We start from the raw sequence: 22,087 nt of genomic DNA on the forward strand, positions 1-22,087 counted from the left end.
CCACGTTATCTTCAGAGTAGAAATTTAACTTATAAGTTCTACTGCTATTTCCTTATGCTGTATGTCTCTAATGCCTAAATATTACTTGATCTCTTTTCATATTTCAAGTACTCTGAAGAGTATTGTCCTATACAGAAAATGTATTGAATACAGAACCCCTCTAACTTAAATTACTGGGAACTGGACTGGATGAAATTTTATTCTGTTTATCTGGTTTTGAAAATGAAACTCTTGAATAAGCTGGTGTGATCTTAAACAGGATCTTGTAAAATTTTCATTAACTGGTTTCAAAATTCATTTTCTTTTTTTTTAATTAAGAGGACATAAGAAAAATTTCTGTTCTTACCCAATGTAGTACACCTAGACTAACATTTATCCTTGTTTTGGTTTTTGGCAGATGGGAATTAAAAGACTGACAACTCCTTTGCCAATATAATCAACAAAATGCTGGGCAAACTGAATTAATCTTACTTTTTTTCTATACCAAATTCACCAGAAATATTTTGTTCAAGATCACCAAATCAGATTCTTTCACAGGTAGACTACAGATATATTAACTTCAGTAAATTTGTAGTCATTAAACTTGTTCTGACAAAATCTACCTGCAATTGACCTTTGTTGCATTTTATCCTTTCTCCTCTTATCACTACATCCTTCACTGAGCTTCCCTTCAGAATCTGTTGTAAAATCCTGAGTAATAGTAAGGTCAACTAATTGAGACTTTCACCTTTTTTTCTTCATCTGTTCCACAGGCAGAAAAATACTGACAGGTTCTTTGAAAAATCCTTGCTATTAAACATTCTGCATCATGTTCCATTACTATATTATTATATAATTAAAACCTAATACTTCAGAGGATTATGTTTTTTTTAAAAATTTGCAAGTATTTATTGACAAATAGCAATAAAAAATTCCCTTGATTCTCATTTCTTGTCATTCCAATGATAAATTTCAGTATAACCAAAAAATGCTGATTGGAATGACCATACAAAGTTTATTTAGTCAGTATTCTTTCCCCAGTCAATATTCTTTCTTACATCAGTGCATGTATATGAAGGAAAATAGAATATTATTTTTTACTTACTTTCAGTTTATGATATAAATGTCATTCCTAAGACTTTCAACAATGCAGATACCATAGCCCTGTCCAGTAATCTATTTGGATGCATCACCATCTCTGAAGGCTATACAGAAACCAGATATCATAATATTGGATATTTCTCTTAGTACCTTGTCTGATCATTATTTGCTTATTTTGAATCTTCCACCCATTTTATCACCTTTCATGTGGTCAGGAATTTATTTTCTGTCTCTTCACAGTTATCTTTTCCAATTTAAATGTTGTTTCTGTATCACCTTCAGAGCTTCTATTCTACAGCTAAGCAATGCCCACACTCTCTCCCATATGTCATCTCTTTCAAAACACTCTTATGGTCTGTCCCATGGTTTTATTATTGGGCCATACCTTTTCTGCTGTGCGGTATCAGAACCTGGACAAAATTTCCCCTGAAGTTTTATCAAAGCTAAGTATGATATATTTCCACACATATTGCATTAGTTATTCTACTAATCAAAGGAAAAAGAAAGGTATCACTTTTACCAGAAATAAGATGTCATTTTGTATTTATGATGGGATTGGAATCAATGACACTCAGTTTTTCTTCTTAGGAATAATGATTTATCTAGTTCTGCTGTCTCTGTTTACATAGTGATTGCTCTATTTAAATGTACAATTTCCCATTTGTCTTATTATAGACATAATCCATGGCTGTTATAAACTGATGAAACTCTACTGAGACTCCTGGTTTGTTTGAGGATCTGGATCTAAAAGTGAATCTCTAAGAAATTAATGGGTTTCTTTTTATTTTATAATTTTTACCTTAAGTGTGTTATATTTCCAGCAAGCCTTTTGTTGATATATTGTAGAAGCTAGAACTGTTTCTTACTTTTGTAAAAAAATGGAATGTGGGCTAATGTCTTTCATGTGAATGAACAGTAGAAAATTGTTGTTATTATTATAACAAAATATATACCTAGGCAAAGTATTTCTCCTTTATTAATTTAAATATGGAAAACTATATATTTAAAATCTGAGGAACATTTAGAGGTATAGTATATTGGCTCAAAATGCACATATTAAGAAATCTATTGCGCTATTTTGATATATTTCTATGCGAGTAAACTCATTAAATGCATTCCTTTTGCTGCTAAGTTCTCAGACTTGCTTGCAGTTATCATTATTCTGATAACATATTCTATGTATAAATGTAGTCTCAAGAAACAGCACATTGTACTCAATGAAAAATCCATTCTGTCAGTCAAGGCAGATTTGTTAAACTCTACTAAAAGAAGATGGGAGAGAAAAGTCTTTATTTATCTTATGATTACTTTCCCTTAACTCTCTGCCCTAAATAAAAAATAAAATTCAGAAAAACTGAAATAACTGTGAGAATGAATCACCAAATGAGTTACGACATAATCACTGATGGAATAACAGAGACTGATAAAGGTAATAACATTCCTCTGTCTTCTTAAAAGAACCTGAAATTAAGTGGTAAATACTAAACTAAACCCAAAAGATAAATCTATGTTTTGAATTATAGCTACTGTTTCATACTGAAATTATAGTTTCTGCAGACAAGCATTACATATGGTTGAAGAAATATTACAGAATGTTATACACAGGAATTCAGAAACAGCCAAATATCACTCAATGCCACTGTCTCTGTTTAGGTAGCACCATGGTGTACAAGTTTGGCCTCACTGAAGTCAAAGGAATAACTTCTACTCCTAGTATCTATTCAAAATTCTTATGAGTGCTTTGACACTATGGTTAATCAGTCATTCACTCTTCCTTGCAAGCTTGTCATTCCTGTTAGCTGGAGATTCCTTATCTCCCTAAACAAAAAATTCAGAAAAATACCAAATTAATGAATTAACTTTCCTACCTGTCCTGAGGCAGTTTAGCAAGCATCAAGGCAGAGTAAAGAGACATTGCTCAACAAACAGTAAACACTGCCTGTCCAATTTCTGGGATACAAAGATCCTAGATACAGCTTCCTGGACACACAATATACTTTCTGACAAACATCTCTACATGGCTGCTAATTGTCTACAGAACAAATGTTAGTTATTTGTCATGTATGAAAATTTTATATTTTGCTTCATGGATTCTTGGCTTGTTTACAACTGCCATGAGGGATTATTGACCATTTGCTCTTGGTCTGTGACACTCTAAATTCCAGCATTGTTCAATTGGATGTTGGGCTGTCATCATCATTATCGTCTCAACATTAATATTTCCTAAGTACTCTGGAGTAGCTGAGAACTTCCCTGTAAATAATCATGTAGACTTTTGATGATCAGTTATGCATCTTTACACCAGTCAGTTAATGATGCACACAAGTATCTGTCTATACCTGAAAACAGCTACTTGAGTTTGTAACTGTATTCTGATTTCCAATACAGATAAGAATTTCAATTTTTGTTCTGCAAACAATATATTTGGACCACAATCTTAACATTTCCAGCATTTTGTGGAGGCAAATTGCTCATCCAACAGGCACCATATTCTAGCAGTTTAAGTACCATGAAATAAAGCAGTATTGTGCCCTAATTATTGGCAATGCAATCAGCAAACCTGATACAAAAATAATCAATAAGTGAAAATGCTGCATAATTACCTTTTTGTTTGGTTATAAAGGTGCAGTTAATACCAAAGAGCTAAATAAGTGGTAATTCAGTTCACATAAGCCATGAAATTCACAGTTAATTTTACTCCAAAATTTTCTGAGGCTTTGAAATTTGGCTTTTGTCATTAAAAAAATCCCTTAGTTGTTTTTTTTTTTCTGAAAACAGACTCTGCAGTGTGGCCTCCTGGATGAAATGGTTCCTCATCTAGATTAAAACATCTGATGGAGAAGACTATTTTCATTCTTTTTGGTATACATCATAAATCCCAAAATGTCTAAAACTCATGATTTTTCCTCTGATCTGTCTTTATTAGTTCATTAGTTGTGACGGTGTTCACAGGGGTTCTTGGATGAGGGAAGAGATGAGGATCTGACTCCATGTTTCAGAAGGCTTGATTTATTATTTTATGATATATATTACATTAAAACTATACTAAAAGAATAGAAGAAGGGATTTCATCAGAAGGCTAGCTAAGAATAGAACAAAAAAGAATGATAACAAAGGTTTGTGGCTTGGCTCTCTGTCCGAGCCAGCTGGGCTGTGATGGCCATTAATTACAAACATCCAAGATGGGCCAATCACAGATCCACCTGTTGCATTCCACAGCAGCAGATAATCAATGTTTACATTTTGTTCCGGAGGCCTCTCAGCTTATCAAGAGGAAAAATCCTAAGGAAAGGCTTTTTCACAAAAGATGTTTGCAACAGTTACTGACACCCTAATCACAGTTTAATTCATTTACCACCAAAATCAACAACTTTTAGATTCTCAGCATATGTATATATGTACATATGCTGTATGTATGTATATACATTAATATACAATATACATACATTATATGTACCTAAAAGTAATACTGTAACTAGACCTACGGAAGGATCTATGACATATATAATGAAGAAATTATGCATCTTGTACTGTAATACAATCCTTTCATAGGATTGTATCTGTATTGTAGAGGGATTCAAAATGATGAAAGTATAGAACTCTTTTCATCCAGAAAGCACTTGGTCTCAAATAAAATAATTCTCATTGTTTTCTTTAATAATATGTTAATCCATTTAGCACAGATCCTGAGAATTTTCAGAGTTTGAATATAAACTTACCTAAACCATTCCCTATTTTTCAAACATTTGTTTTCCATTCCTTCTTGTAATTTCCATGTATTCTGTAGGAAAAAAAAAACATTTTTAAACCTCAACTGATCAGCTCTTGGGTTTCAATTCGAGTTCATCTCTTCTGCAGTATTTCATCAAATGGATGGTTTTGCATTTAGTAATCAAATGCAGTTGGAAATTTAGCATTTAGAAACAAAATATTATTTTGCCTAACACACAGGCAAAAATATCCTCTGCATACTATGGTCTACTACAGGCAGGAGTGGCTAGAATTTGCAAAAATCTCTTTTTGGAGCATTTTGGAAGCACATCACCCTTGCTCCAACTTTCTCAGCCCCAATTACTCATTTAGCTTCAGTGAGTCTCCCTTAGAATCACACCACTTACTGACACATAGTTATATTTCATTTCACAATATCTCTGATATGGCTTGTGGAATACAGCTGGGTCAGAAGGTCTATGTCAGAGGCCAATTGTAAGAAATAATTATGCTGAAAAAAAGGTAAATATATGTAAATTATAGCTGAAGAAGGTGCTTAGAGTCCTCTTTTCTGGATCTTCGATGATTCAGCTATGACTGACTAACCCTCACAGCTGATCTCACACAAATTTGTGCCCTGAAAAATTTAACAGTTTATTTATTTACCTCCTCACGTGTTTTCTCTTCTCCTTCCTCGTCATTGTCTTTTGCATTCCAACTTATGTGGCAAGATACATAATAAATACCATTTCAAGTGAAAGAAATCAAAGATTTTTGAGATTTAAGAGCATTTCATACAAAAATGCTGAAACCATAAGCATCATGAAGCAAGTGAGTGCATCACAGAGCATGTGTGCAAGGTACACAAGGAGGTGTTACATGGCTGAGGGAAATATGCAGCTCACTGCTGCAGCAGGGTAATATTAATTACATGTCACTGTTGGGCTTGTAATGGTAATTATTTAATGGACTGCATAGTTCAATACAACCTATGCTCCATTTAAACCTGATCTAAAGTCACAATAATACTTTTTTTTGGTTCACGTGAATATTTTATATTCATTAAATAAGTTAAGTTTCAACATTATAACAGTACCAGTGACATAAGAACCCAAGAAAGCATGAACAAATTCAGTACTTCAGACATCCCAAGTGAATACCCTTTTCCCACTAGGGTGCTTGTGTTGCCGATTCTCTGTTCTTCACAAAGTTGAACAATAAATTTTGGATGGAACTCAGGTATCAGAAATGTAATCCAAATTTTTCAAAACATTCTTGACAGCTTCAGATTCATGATAAAAGTGGGGGATTTTTTTTATTTTTCCCTGTGCTGAACTCAAAGAATTATTTGGAATCCAGCTACAGGATCAGCCTCCAGCTTCCTGGTGAGAAGTCTCTGTAGGTTTGAGGCAAGCAGGGGCTCTGAACCTCCCAGGCTGACGGGAAAGAAGCTTGTATTGCAGCATAGTCTAAAAATTAAGGAATAACTTTATCATAAATTTTTGCCCTTAGGACAATCAACTTTGATATGCTAATCCAAATTTAATTTGATAAGGTTTAGAAGTACTGCTTATTGCAAACGGTAGGTAGTGCAATAGATTCCACTACTTCCCTGCTTATTCCAAGAGAAGAAAGGGAAAATAATGAGATAATTTAACAGGTAGCTATAATAGAAGATACATGCAAATATTGATTCCTGGGTCTCTGACAGAAAAAAATATAATGTAAACTCAGCAAAGTCCTTATTTCATATCTAATGGGAGAAATTCTATTTGTGCCTTCTAAAACCATCACTGGTTTCTTGTTGGATGCCCAGAGATGTAGATCATATAGCACTACAGAAAAGTAAAGAAATATTTAAATAATTGCCTCATTTCACACATCAGCTTCTGACATTCAGTATGCTTTTACTTTCTTAAAAGATGTAAGCTCAATAATTGTAAAATTAATTCCTTATTTTGCTCTGTAAAACCCAAAGCACACTTAAATTTGTAGTGTTATTTTACTGAAAGAAGTTATTAAGCATTTGATATACTTTAAATCATGAGGTTTCACTGCACAGGGCAAGTCCTATCTGACCAACCTAAAGGCCTTCTATGATAGAGTGATTACATCAGTGGATGAACTTCATGGGGTTCAACAAGGCTAAGTGTAAGATCGAGGAAACACCAGGAATCAACACTGGCTGGGAGATGAACAGATCCAGAGCAGCCCTGCCAAGAGGGACACGGGGGTGCTGTGAGAGGCTGGACATGACCCAGCCATGGGCACTCCCAGCCCAGAGAGCCAAAGGTGTCCTGGCTGCATCCAGAGCCCCGTGGGCAGCAGGGGAGGGAGGGGATTCTGCCCCTCTGCTCTGCTCTGCCCTGGTGAGACCCCACATGAAACATTGCCTCCAGCTCTGGGGTACTCAGTCCAGGAAAGACATGGATCTGTTGGGCCTAGCTCAGAGGAGGACCACAAAGATGATCAGGCCTGGTACATCTCTCCTGTGAGGAAAGGCAAAGGGTTGGGGTTGTGCTGTGGTTTAACCCCAGCCAAGCAGCCCCATGCTGGAGCTCTCCTCTGCTCTTCCCTGCCAGAGTGACTGTGGAGAGAATCAGAAGGTAAAAGCTAGAGAACTTGTGGATTGTGGTACAGAAAATTTAATAGAGAAAGCAAAAGCTGTGAACAGAAGCAAAGAATTAATTCACTCCTTCCTGTGGGGAGGGAGGTGTTCAGCCATCTCCAGGAGAGCAGGAGCCCATAATGCATAACAGTTACTTGGGATGACAAACGACATCACTTGAAATGTCCCCCCTCCCTTCCTCTTTCTTCCCTCCGCTTTATATACTGAGATGATGTCTCATGGTCTGGGGTATCCCTTTGGTCAGTTTTGGTCACCTGTCCTGGCTGTGCCTTCTCCCAGTCTCCCATGCAATCCAACTTCCTCACCAGTGCAGATGTATGAAAGCAGAAAAGGCCTTTGCTCTTCATGGGTTTGGGTGGCATTTTGTAATTGGGCAGAAAAGTCCACATTGCAGGCTCTTTGGGATCACTTATTGCATTAAAAGGGAAAATCTAGGTATCAGTTCTTAACTGGATAGTTTAGCCTTAAAAGACCTTGTAACGAGATTGTTGGCCATTTTGTGCCTTCTGATGAAAAGCTGCCAAGCTCACATCAGTGAGACTGTTTTACTGATAAGAAATAGTAAACGCTTGAGTCCAAACACAAAGTATTGTCTCAAGTGCCTTCAATCCAGACCCAGGGAAACCCACCACTGGTACCTCCACAAGGCTTTATTGTATGCCCAGACAGCTGTAGTAGGTTATGGTTTCCTTCTTGTCTACACACTTACAAATGAATAGGAAGGTGTGAGAAAGGATGATTTTTGCCCAGATATCACTCTGAGATAAAGTGGGATGTGGGTAACACACTGAACTGCACTTGGGACAAGAGAAGCACTTATGGGTCCCCTGGTTTGGTTTACTATCTATAGAAAGAGCAGAACAAGAATAGTTTAATGTGGGGAATATGATTAAGGACTACAAATGGATATAATGAGGAGAGATATAAAATGGTCAGAACTTCTAAAAATGTCTTTTTTACTGGCTTGCAGGACAATTTACAAAGGTCAATGGAGAAAATGTTAAATTACCTAATAGCTATCATCTGTACCTTGTGCCTTACAAGCATGAGGCAAAATTATTTTTCTTCCTAAAAAATGGTACTCATTCTTTCGTAAGAGTTACATGATACTGGGAATTTTTGCAAGATTTACTCTCTATATTTTAAAATAATTCTGAAAGTAATTGGTTTTGTTCGTACATCTACACAAAATATAATCTTTAAGCTAAAATTAATTCTTGCTGATTGCCAATGTTTGATGATCTTCTGTGTATAAATCTGATGCAAATACTCCGATATGCATTTTTTTCTAAATCAGATCTATTTTTCAACCATTTGATTTATGTGGTACACTAAGGGTATATAGTCTTTGGGACATCAAGAAGAAAAATTGAGCAGTCTTCATGTTCATTTTAGGTTTGTTTTGAATAAATGTGCATTTCCTCAAAAAGACATAGAAATAATAGGAGCTTGGAACTGTGGTTAAATTCCAGTATTTATTTTCAGATCTGCAAAGAATATCTGAAAGCATAGATCAATTCTTTCAGAAGCATATGAAAGTGTATTTTTCCATTTAGAATTAAGAAGAAATTTTGTATTTTTCAGGAAGAGGAAACAATAATCATAAAGAATTTTTAAACCTAAGACATAAATACAGTGAAAATCAAATTCTGGTGAAAAAAAGTCAAAATAAAATTGATCAGTAAAATCACCAATTAAAAACTAATTAGTAGTGTTCCATCAGTGTTTCTGGGAAAGGAAAAGCATCCCTAGCACAATACTTTCATTTAGGTGGAAAATACATCAAAGAGTTTTTGTTGAAAGGAAAAAAAGATAACTAGTTGAAAGAAAAGAGTCAAAAAGAAGTGGTGTTCAGTAAAAAATCTAGATTTTTCACAGTGATCTTTCTTTTAATAACCTCATTTTCAACAAAATTCACTTCTAACTGCTGTATGTGACTTTCCATCTATATTTACATTGTAGGTCAGACACCTCAAAGTGAAAGTACTTTCAGAGCCATTTCCTGAACCCAGAGCAGTGGTATACTTTTATCTCTACATAGACATAATCCAATCTGCCTGGAACCACAGCATGGAGTCCTGAGAACTGACAGGCAGCTGTGAGTTCAGTAAGGCAGACATAGATGAAGAAAATGAAAAAATTTATTTTAAAATGAGGCAAAAAGACTAAAAGAATAATTGATATAAAGAATATTAAATAAACGAAACCCCCAAAAAGCAACAATAGAGAAATAGATCAACCTACAGAGATCAGCAGATTGATACGCAACTGAAAAAAAACAAATGAAATCTTTAACATGTCCTAACAGTAGGTAGAATAATTGTCCTATTTAATAAGGGTATTCAGTAACATAACTAGTATAGACTAGAAATTTAGTAGCTGCTATGTGCTTAATTACAAGGTTCTCATTCAGTTTAGTTCTCTCATCTAATTTTTTAAATCAAAAATTATATATTTTACAAATATCTGCAAAATTATTCAGTGGTTTTTTTTTAATTAGATGTGTTTCTCTGTGGAATGGGAGGAAAGAAAGGTGAAAAAAGAATGAAAAAGGGAAATATGACTCAAGAAACGTGAAGGTAGTTTTACTGGTTAAGAAAAGGTAAAACAACAATTTTCAATGGCAAAATATTTGAAGCATAGGGAAGGAATATTTGTGTCTAGAGTCAGAAAATAATTTAAGCTGAAAGAGAGAACTAGAGAACCCTCTGCTCTATAAAATAGGATCAGCTCTACAGTACTTTCCCTTAGAAGGGACAAAATAGGCTAGGTGATTCTAGAGAGAGAATGTAATTTGATCAAAAGCAAATTAAAGTAATGACAAAACTCTAAGGTGTTGGTGTGGAGACAAGATTAATTATTCCTGTTCATGGAGGTCAGCTGTTGCTACATACTCAGTAGAAGAGATTCAAAACAAAAAAGGAGGATCCCATTTTAATTTATTGGGTAAAAAGTGAAAGACACACTTTGTCTTGAAACTTCAAATTTCCAGTCAGTTCAGGTTTTCTAAAATTAAATCCAACTGCAGAAATTATACACTAAATTATTTAAATTATTAAATGCAAAACCAGAGTGAGTTTTCGGTAGTATTACATCAAAGTTTATTGTCAGGAAATGTCGAGATAAGTACTTGTAAAAGCATAGGCAACCCACTCATTTGCCTTAAGATTTTTTTTGCTTCTTTCACATCTTTTCATCTGTAGAAGATAATTAAACACTTTTCATATTAGACACCTTTTTTATTATCAGATATTATTTTAAAATTTGTTTTCTGAATTCTTTTTGCAACTACACAAGGAAGTGGAAAAACATTTTTTCGATTGTATAGAATTTGATATAAATAAATCATGGCATAGCGAAGGGACTGTTCTGAGCGTAAACTTGTCAGTCACCCAGGGAGCACGTGATGACTCGCGATCACTGAGGCTGCAGAGATGCACAGCTCACTGGCTTATTTCAAGTTAATATAGTTTCCCTGCCATTTTCATCAGGCCTGGCTGACAACTCCAAAAATAGTTCTTGGGAAAGCATATACAAACCTAGAAGAGAGAAGGGAAAGCTCTGTAAATGGCCAACATTACACGTTTGTTATGCAGTAACCAGGACGTGATAAACCAGAACTGTCACGAAGGAGAAGTGCCATTTGGAGTGAGTGTTATCTGTGAGTCAGATACTCCATTGTCACTGGCAAAGCCTAAAGCTTTCCTTAACTCAGCTGCACAAGCCTGTTAGCAGTGTATTGTGGCTATACACAAGGATTCCTTAGCTTTATCTATGTCTCCAAAGCCTTTATGGGCCCTATGCTTTTCCTCTAAGACTGAACTACAAGAAAACCTGAGAAATAATAATTGTGATGTAGAAAGCACAGCTATACATGAGCAGGCTGCCAGTCATGTTCTAGTATTGGGCTCTACCTTTTTTCTTATTTGTTTTTGTGGGGTTTTCTACAAATACCTTTGAAAAGAATCCACTAACACTGGAATTTTTGTCTTTATTCATTACAAACATGAAAGTTTTCAATAGTTTTGTAGTGATAAACATAGATCTTCTGAAATGAAAAACCTACTTAGAATGCCATTAGCTTTTACTGTTCAGCTAGGATATTTTGGTTTGCTCAGGAAAGTGTAGAGAATGTTGAAACAGTTTATAAAGAAAAAAATAGTACTGGAATTCATCAGAGAATCTTGGCCAATTTTTGGTTATTAAATTACCTTGAAAGCTGTGATAAAGAAATAGCATCTTAATATGGGCTATTTACTACAAGTTTAATGACAAATTAAAGAAAAAAATAAGGAGTCATCTGTGAATTTTAAAATTTAATATTATTTATTATTAACATTTATTATTATTTAATATTCTTTATGTCAAAAGATTGCTAAGAATTTAATGTAATCTAAATGGTTGTATTGCACATTTGTCTGCTTTCACTAGAAGTTTTACACCTGAATTCATTTGTTAACACATGATATACCCCCAAAATTATGAACAATATTTTGTGAAGCAATTCCTAAACCACAAATGCACAAAAGTTCTAAGAATTCATGCTCAGGACAAGGTGTTATTTTCATCATGCAGGAACACTGGTTATTCAAAATGACCTCAGAAAACTGATCCAGAAGTAATTGAAACACAAGTCTCTAAGGGACTGTTCAATGCTACTTATCAAAGCTGCCATGTGAACTTGTTTTCCTTCAAAAATGTTTTCTGTCACACCATACATATTAAATCGGCCTTCTTTATTTACTGGAAAAACTGAAGAAGATACAATGAAAACAAAATACAGCACAAGTTTGGCCAAATATTTATTAGAAGTAGAAAAAATGTGGTATATACTGTGGAGGTATGTTTTGAGATAGCCTGTTCTACTTCTAGATTTGAGAAAATACTAAGTACTATAGTGCTTGCTTACCTTGAGAAGTTTTGCAGTTCTTGGCTGGTGCTCTGTGATACAATCAGATTAATTAAGCACCACAAATTGTATTAGCTAGATATTTGAGACATTTCTAGAATAAAAGTGCTTTTTCTGTGAAAAAGAGATTAATAATAAAATGACTTTATTACAACTCAGTGAAATGATACTGTTTCACATAAAGGTGAAGCATAACATGTCTTCCATCTACACTTATTACATTTTTACACTCATTTACACCTGAAATGTGCAAGTGCAAAATGCTAAAAGTAGGCAAAGTTCTAATTTAAACTCTTACCAAATTGATAAACTTGAAAGAAAACCAAGCAGAGCTGGGAGCTTACTGACAATTACTTATTCTTGAATTTGAATCTAAATTGTGCTTCCACTATAAGCTGGTCATGAGAAATCATTGACACTGAACACCAGAAAAAAGATGAGAGCATCTAAGCAGGAAGACAAAGTATACTAATTTACCAAGGAAAAATATGGCCATTAAAACTATTATGGTATATGCTGTTTAACCACTACTAGAGTTGCCTTTCTTCATAGATTTGCTTTCAGACTAATGATTAACTCAACAAGTAACTCAACAAGTCTTTCATACCAACGTGATGGATTACAAAGCATATTTCATACCACTAAATCCTTGCAAAAAGGCTTTAAATGATCCATTTGGGCAGCTCAACATTATTTTCAGCCTTTTGAGAGTGCTTGTTTTGCTGAACATAGACTTGCAACTTAATGAGAGTGATTTAGCCCTTCTGTTTCTGTCAGAATTCTCCATTTATCACAAAGCCATGAAGAAATCTGATACAATGTGCTTTAAATTTGCCATCACTCAATAATCTAAAAAAGACTCTCAGTCTTTCTGGATGTGACAAGCTGATCTGTCCTCAGCTGTTGTCAAGAAGATTGCTAAATTTTATTCCATCTGCTATCATCATTCTTTTGACAGAAATGTTAGCTAAAAATGTGGTGTCCATTTTCTCATCACACTCTGCAGGCTTTTTATTTGAAAATTGTCATTAATTGCTTTGCTATCATTATAACTATGTGCTTTATTTTACTTTTTAGTGTGACAGCCAGGAGTCAGACAATTGTCACTGATGAGAGCACTTGCAGATGGAAATGAGACCTTTAAGAGAAAGTGAATTACTATCAGAAAGGGTGATGGTACAAATAGGAAGTTCCCTTCCAGAATAATAATGTACACATCATTATAACAGGATATATAGAATCAAAACAAAACAAAACTATGGCACATAGTAAAGCATGGGGGGATTTTAAGGAGACATGATTAGTCAATTCCAAATGCAAAAAATAGTTTGGTACCAACACCAAAAAGATTTTTTTTTTTCTGTAGTAAGTAGTCATCTAGATTTCAGTAATGAAGTTTATAAATGCTTATCTTTAGTACAGAAACCAGAGTACATAATTTGCAGGACAAGAAAATGAATGCTTTCTCTAAACTGTGTTGTAGGCTATCAACTCTTCTAGTATGTTCATTAAGATGGTTTCATTACAAAATTGTAGCTTAAGAGACATAGTGAGGCTCATGCAACTGCATTTCAAAGAACACAAGAACAGATTTCAGAGCAGGAACCTTGTTTTGAAACAAGAGTCCGTCAAACACAGGGGCATTGACTTTCACGAACATATACAGTGATGCCACAAAGCTTTTATCAATAGACTGTATTCATAGCTATAGGAAAGTACAGTGCAAATATATAAAAGGTTTTGTAGTGCTCCATTGAAGGAATTAGTTTATTTTGGTCTGTTCTCTGGAGATATACTTCAGATTTACTTCTGTAAGGTATCTTATGCTCCTTGACTCTTTGTAGATTAAAATTGCCCAATTCTAAAAATGTTATCCTGATTTCTGTCCTACTAGTTGAAATTGTGGTTCTTATTCCCCACAACCCTTTTGTGATGGTTTTGTTTCATATGAATAGATTAATTCTCTTCACAGTAGCTGGGATGGGGCTATTTTCTGGTTTTGTGCTGGGAAGTGTTGGTAACACAGGGATATTTTCATTACTGCTGAGAAGAATTTACTCAGAGTCAAGATCTGTTCTGCTTCTCTCCCCATCCCAGCAGGAGAGGAGGCTGGGAGCGTACATGGAACTGGGAGAGGACACAGACAGGACAGCTGATGTCAACTGACCTTGATGCCTTAAGGTTTAGCTTTCATATTTTTCAAATTTTGTACTGCCTTAGTGTGTGACTCTGAACTTAATATGAAGTGTTAGTAAGTTCTCTTCACAAAGAGAAAAGAGAAAACAATCCTTTTCCAGCTTGAAAACCAAGGACAACCATTATAGCCTCAGTCCCAAAAAGCGTAAACAATGGCAAATTGAACCAGGAGGATGGGATTTCATAACCTGAAGCTGTAATTGAACAATTAACCCCAATTTGCAATTGGACCAAAACTCATAAAAGGGTGAAAATTCGTGACCAGGAGTCCATTTTGTGACCATATTGGGTCCATTTTAGGCAGAGCCCTGGCCAGGCTCTTGTACTGCCCAAAGTGTATCCTTTGAAGGAATTTTAATAAATACCTTCTTTAACTCTGTCTGGCCTCTGCTATAGGTCAGCCTCTCAAGTCATCAACCTAAAGAATATCCCATAACATTGGCATCATGCTCAGCATATACAGATGGAAGAAGTCTCTGTCCACAGGGGCTGCAGCTGGGGGACTGTCTAGGCATTGTTCATTTAGTTGTGAGCAATTGTTTTTAAACAATTTGCCTTCCTTCTGGTTTGATTTCTGTCTCTTTTCTCTCCATTACAATTTATGACTATGTTTTATGTTTCAATTATTGAATTGTCTTTATGTCAATCCATGAGATCTCACTTTTACCTTTCTGATTCCTATTATGTGGAATAGGAATTATGTGGATCCAAAGTGTGGATATTGTGAGAAAGAATCCTGTTGAACCTATCTCAAAGAAGTACTTACTAAAAAGTAAGTACGAAAGCTGTGAAGAGCAGTCAGCATGGCAAAGGCCACAGGTCAATCTCCATGGAATGAATGAATAACCATACTTGGGAGTGAGGGACTACAAGGGGCACGTAATATGACACCTACAAAATGATGAGTCACATGGCAAGGGCAAAGAGACAGTATTTCATCAGAGGCTCTTTGAAGACATGAGTTAGAAGCACCCAAAGAAGCAAGCATACATGCAGTTCAAAGAAAATAGGAGATTCTTCACATAGCAGGCAAGTAAACTGTGGATGTCCTTGCTGCAGAAGGTGGTGAACATTACAGCTTTACATGGTTCAGTTGGAAACCAGACAAACTTGTGGAAGGCAAATCTGGTGAGGATGTTCAAAAGCAGTTTCTAGCCCAGGCAGACCCTCAGATGCACATTACTGAAGATTGAAAGAATATTTAGGATCATAATCCTTATATTTATAACCTGTTCTTATAACCTTTGTGTCCACTTTGAAAGGTGATACTAATCTTGCTCCTACTCATTAGCTCATTAGAAGTTTGCCCACATCTCATTATGTGTAGTAGCACCTCCATACGTGTGAATTAATACAGCTGAACTTCAGATTATCCTGAAAGACAAAATTATACTTAGATAGTTGAAATATAAAAGATGGATGTCAGAGAATTGTCCTTTGCCCTTTAACCAGCTGTGTGACATCCAATACAACTGGGCACAACAGCAGCTTTTCGGTGAGAAGAGGGAAAAGAACTTCTGCAAAGTAACAACAGCCATTAATATGTTCTCTACACACAGTTCTCCAATGACTGTCCCTCATCAGAAGCACTCATTAAATCAGGACCATCAAACTGGGGTGGCACTGAGCCCCTGAGGATATTTGTTTTCCACTGTGCCTCAATAGAGCTGAAAATAATAGACTGCAAAAGCATCCAAAACAGACTGAATATGCCTGTTCATAAGAGACAGTCCAAATGCATTTCTAGACCAAATATTCTATCTCAATAGTGCCTGTTGTGTGATATGAACCCTGAGTAGAAAGCAAGAACGACGTTGATGCAAACCAAAATTGTTGTTAAGATGGGTGGGTCTACAGATGGTCCTGCTAGTGTCACAGAGATGTATGTTTTCTCCTTCAGGGAAGTTATTTTGCTATTTATCCAAAACATTTGTAAAGTCCCTGTCCTCACTTAACAAGTCTTGCTAAAAGGGGTTTAATGTACTACTTTTCCCTGAGGTGGTGCAAATGAGAACACAAAAAAAGTTCCCAGAAGGTTAAAACTAAATTTTACTGGCAAATTTTAGAAGATCAGGAACTTAGCAAAATTTAAAGCAGCATTCATTCAAAATAAAGTATTTCAAGAGGCATTGAATTAGAAAACACTATCCATCCACCTCAAATTACTCAAATTTCAGGAAGAGGAAATTAGGAAAAAGAAGGGGAGAGAAAGAGAAGAGAAAAAGAGAGAGAAAAGAAAGATATAGCTACCACCCTGGATCCAGCATGGGCTCAGCTTCCCTAAAATCCAAGGACAATAGGGATGTGACCACATGCGGTCATGGCAATGATGTTTGTCAGGGCTGTGATGTTCATCTGCTCCTGTTTCTCCCCACACCCAGCCTAGCTGGGGCTTCTGATAATCCATCCACTCTGGTGCTCCGTTTGGGATTCAGGGGCAGCGTGTGGGGCATTTCTTCAGCTGTGCCAGTGACTGACAGACATCCTGGGCCGGCCTAGAGGCTCCATGTGGAGCAGAGCACCATTCCACCTTGGAAGAAACTGCCCTGCCCCATCCAGCTTCAGTTGTTTTGAATCAGTAATAATTTTCTCTAGCCTCTCGCAACATTAAAGGGTGTTTATTAACTTATGTCAGAGAGTTGAAATATTTGCATAAATTTTTGACTTTAAGTACTTTTTTAAAGATAGCTTGCTTACAAAATCTTTAGAAAATTGCTCACACATTTGTACCAGGGGTCAGCTGTTACTTTTTCCTTTGGCTTTCTTACTTTTTATTTCATTTCCTTTTATATACTTGACATTTATCAAGGTATTTTGAATTATAACAAGATATTCAGTTGCTGTATTAGATCATCTGTAGCAGCATCAAACATCTAATTTTTAAAAACAGGGAAACAATGAAAATGTCAAGGTTCAGAAAAAAGCAAAAGCAATGACCATCAACATAAATGAGACATTCTGTAAGATTAAAATTGCAAACAGACATCCCTGTGAGGTCAGTTTTACCCTTTCTAATGCTTCAAAAGGATCTGTGAATCTGACCTCTCATTTGCCAAAACAAAGAGGGCTGTTACTGATACTGCTGGGTAAAATAGGATTTCCTATTAGTCATCTACCTGGAAAAGATGTTGAGTCACTCAGCCAGTGGCTATAAAACTAAGCTTAATACAACAATCTCCACTTCCCTCAAGATTTGATTTCTTTTCAGTTTCACACAAATAAAACTGTAATGTATCATTTTAGCTGTAAATTAATTTTTCAAAAAATTGGTAAGAATAATCATGAAATAGTTTTTTAGAGGGACAGCTTCTATAACCCAAACCATCACTGCTTACTGAATATTTACTAATGAAATTTACTAATGGTTTTCATAAAACTGACTTCCAAGACTGTAACTCAAAACTAAAAAGGATTGTATGGTCATCACATACTTTAATATAATACCCAGAAGAGAGAAAAGCATCAGCACAATAATTAAAATTAATTAGGTTGAAACCAGTTCAACGGTCTAAACAATACCACTATCAATCAAACTTACCCACAAGATGTTTTAGTCTGCTGGGAATAAACATATTTCAAAGTCAAAAGACCTCACTGCAACATAAAGTCCAGGAGCCCTGACTAAATACAAAAATCATTAAAATAATAAACAGTCTCTCTTCTAAACACTCTGTGTTGGTTACAAGTACAATTATAGGTCACTGCTGGTTTCTTTTCATCAGAAGCACAGCCTGCTTTAAGGAAAGATGAAAAGTATCTCGTTGCTTGGTACTACTGGTCAATATCTTAGCAGAGCAAAGGAATAAAGCATGTGTTGAACAAGCATGAAATTTCATGGTAATAGAGAACTGACAAAGAAGTACTGTATGCAGAACAAAATAAAAATGTTAAGGAGCATTTATCAATACATGAGCCATGCACTAAGAAATCTTTTCTGCATCTGAAAGTCCTCAATCTTTCAGCCTTACTGTTAAGAGATGCTGGGTCTTTGGAAATTACAATTATTTCTAATGCAAAAGAAATTTTTTCTCTAAATTTTTTTTTGCCTGAGAAAGAGGCAAAAGAAAGGCACACTTTACTTAACCAGCAAGGAGATTTGGTATTTCAGCAATTATTCAGAAGAGTAATTTGATATCCTGTGAGGTATGGCATGTTAGATTATAATTTCAAATTACCATCACTAATTATTATCAGTAAGAACAACTTGCCAGGGGGAGGATGGTTTATTATAGTGGAACTATATAATTAATGCATTACTATGTGCACTGTGTTGACCAAAACTCATTTCTTCTTAGTGCCCATCTAAGGTTTTGTTCCTTCTCTGTGTTAAAAATAACCTTAGTTCTAAAGATTCGACAGAGCAAAAGAAAGACTTCATTCTCATCTTTGTAAAAGCAAGGGCAGGTTGAATTGAGAGTTTGTGAGACTTCTAAATTGCTCCATTCCATTATGACAAGGAAAATAATCCAAGCAATGGACTCAATAAATAAAAGCATTATGTTTAGTCTAGAAGTACATTGGACTGAGAGACTCTCACTTTGATTATTTACCTCCTATGATTTTCTGTTTTGCACAGTCAGCATGTGAGTTGCAGCTCCATAATCCTAAAACAGCTATAGCTCAAGGCAGATGCTGTGTGGTAAGTCCAGAAATGAGTATCTCAGAAATGGATTGGTGGGAAAAAAAGCTACCTTGGACTAATGGGCAAGAGAACTTCTTTTAGTGATACAGTTTAATTTTCTTTCAGTTGTGAGCTTACCTAAGGATTCTTCATCACCTATTTTTATTCATGCCAGCACAGAGGGGAACTGTGTAAGTGTAGCAGGTTTGGCAGAGCTACTGCATGTGTGGCAATGCCATGCCAGGCCTGTTCCAGAAGGGGACATTTGTACATAGTACTCCTTTCCACCAAAGGATGCATTTGGAAGGAAAAAAGGTTTCATGGTTCCATAAGTTTCCACATTCAATTAGTTTATGCAGGAAATATCTTTCACTTTGTGTCCAAACTGAAAATTTAGTGGCACATTCCAAGTCTCCTTCCTTCTTCCAAGTTCTACACTTCCAGACCTTGCATCAGTCCCAAGCATGATAGCACCAGGAACATCTTGTAGGCCTACAGAAAAATGGCGCATGGTAAGTAACAGACTCAGGAATATGTCAGCAATCATCTTCACAGAAACTATCATACAGGATATGATGCCATCAAGCTCAAGTTGGTTTGCTGCCATACATTTCAACATGGTGCATTATCCTAGAACATTTTAATCAAATATGAATGTCCCAAGCAATGGAAAGGAAGAATTTAAATAAAAGAAAAGACACAAAATCAAAGCTTGCATTCTAAAAATCTGAAAAAAGAAAAATGACAAACCCAGATACAATTAGCTGTAATTTCCAATTGTGTCTACATTACACATTTCTCCTCATAAGTCTTACTAACTTCAATGGTAATTTCATTTGGCTTAGGAGAATGCAGATACTAAATTATTTTGGGGCATATTCTGGATAATTGGATTAATATGGATTTGAAATCCACTGTCACAAAGGTACTTAAGCAACTCACACTGTAGCAGAAATATTGGTACCTGAATAAGCAAATGTAATTAGTATTTCAATTACATTCTGTTACCTGATTAATTACAGATTAAAAAAAAAAAAAAAAACAACAACACATTTCCTGAAAATGAAAGATCAAACTCTAGTGGGGGCAAAAAGAGAGAACTGCCCACAGAGAGTCAGCATTAAGTTTTCAGACAAGTCTTCACATCCTGCCATGCCAAATTTCTCATAAATCCATGACTGTCACTTCAACCATTTGTCTAATGCTTTCCTTTAACATGCCCCCCAAACAACAAGTACAGAGAACACAATTTATGCTAGAAGTCAGATGGATATTAAGTAAAAGAGTACATATTATCTCAAGGTACACTCAAATATATTAAGTTGCAGTCTATAACCATAATACTGTTTCATGGAGCCTTTGTCTTATGGCAATAAAAAAAGACATTAGTGCTCTTTTACAAGAAATAAGAGAGATGGAGTCATTAGTATTTGTACAGCAACCTAGTCAATACAGTGATTTAGTAACAAGTTTGCGTACACTTTAATTATAAAGTTCACAGAAATAATGTATTACCTGAAAACCAAAAGACATATTGCCTCCTAATGTAGGTCTACTGAGAGCTATTTTCATGGATAATTTGACTCTAAATTCTCAGCTCCACAGACTACAACAGGCTGCCTGATTCACACAATTATTTTAAATTAATAGCTATCCATTTCCAAAACAAAAAGAAAAGGCTGAAAGAATTTCCTGAGGATAATTGCCATCCAGGAGAACCAGAATAGGCATTTAATCCCAACCCAACTGCCTAGATCTTCATGCAATTCCAGCAGGCATGCAGGAGCTGAAGGGATGCCAGAAGATGTACAGTGCACATCTTTGCTTCAGAAGGGAAAAGGGAAGAGACCAGTTCTTTAGGAGAGAGGAAAGAGAAGCTCAGGTAAGGGAGACAGAGGCAAGCAAGGGAACATCTGAAGAACTAAAGTTCCTCCTAAACTCAGGGGGAAATCCTTTTATTTGATTAGTGTTTGAAAAAGTTTTTGTTCTTTTAAATGTATCCTTATTACGTATTTTTTTTTTAGCATGTTCTGACCACGAGGCCTGCAGATAGGCAGCAGTTTAGCTTCTGCCTGATAGATGAGAAAATCCATGCTGAGAACAGTTCAGATAAGGGCACAACAAGGCACCGACTGCAAGGTCAGGAACTGAAACACTGAAAAAAGGCAAGATACCATCGGATTTAAAGGCATTGATTGGTAAAAAAAAATCAGATTTTCTATTCGGCAGGAGTTATCAAACAGAGATACATAATTGCATTGCCATAATAACAAAGGAGACAAGGAAAATTGAGTAGTGTTACTTATGTTTTTCAAACATTAAAAGTGTTATTATTTATGAAAAATAAAATGTCCTGGCTACTCTGGGCAATTATGTGACAAGTAGATAATGGAGTTAGCAGACATATATTTAAGTACTAATACATCCATAAAACTGGAAAAAATACTTGAAATTCTTCATTCTTGAGGAAGCTGAAGCTTGATCCTCCTTCTGGTTTGCTTTTTATTCAAAATGCCTATCTAGCACTCCAACAGTCAGTTGTACAAACTTTGACAACTCTACATTTGCTAATTCCAAAAACTGCAAAAAATATTTGCTCAGAAAAGAAATTAATGCAGAATAACATTGTAAAATAATTGAATAATTATAGATGCTGCAATTGAAGCAGTGCTCAGTGTATTTAATCTGTTGCCTTACATTTAAACTACATTTAAACTAAAATTGTTTAAAACATATTTACTCTGTCTTTATAGTTCTATAATAATATATAAATTTAAATATTTTGTTCTGTTTTTGGTTGGTGGGGCTCTTTTGTTTGTTTTTCTTTTTTGAATGCACCACAACTAGCAAAATCTCATTAAAGAAACAAGAGCTGACACTCCAAATCTGAGTATGTTATAGAGTCCTTATTTCATGCAGGATGCAAAATTAAGGCAAATAT

At 35.4% G+C, this 22,087-nt stretch overlaps 1 long non-coding RNA gene across 1 annotated transcript in view; it reads right to left on the reverse strand.

The window, feature by feature from the left end:
* The window catches only part of LOC113459646 (uncharacterized), a 196,005-nt gene that overhangs the window by 27,711 nt on the left and 146,207 nt on the right, over positions 1-22,087 (reverse strand). Inside the window, exons 3-4 of the long non-coding RNA XR_003381081.2 lie at positions 19,076-19,638; positions 4,800-4,861 (exon numbers count right to left, since the gene is read on the reverse strand). This is a non-coding gene — a long non-coding RNA (uncharacterized LOC113459646). The remainder of the gene's footprint in view (positions 1-4,799; positions 4,862-19,075; positions 19,639-22,087) is intronic.

This window comes from Zonotrichia albicollis, chromosome 5 (genome assembly GCF_047830755.1).
Source record: "Zonotrichia albicollis isolate bZonAlb1 chromosome 5, bZonAlb1.hap1, whole genome shotgun sequence".
In the NCBI taxonomy this organism is placed as follows: domain Eukaryota; kingdom Metazoa; phylum Chordata; class Aves; order Passeriformes; family Passerellidae; genus Zonotrichia; species Zonotrichia albicollis.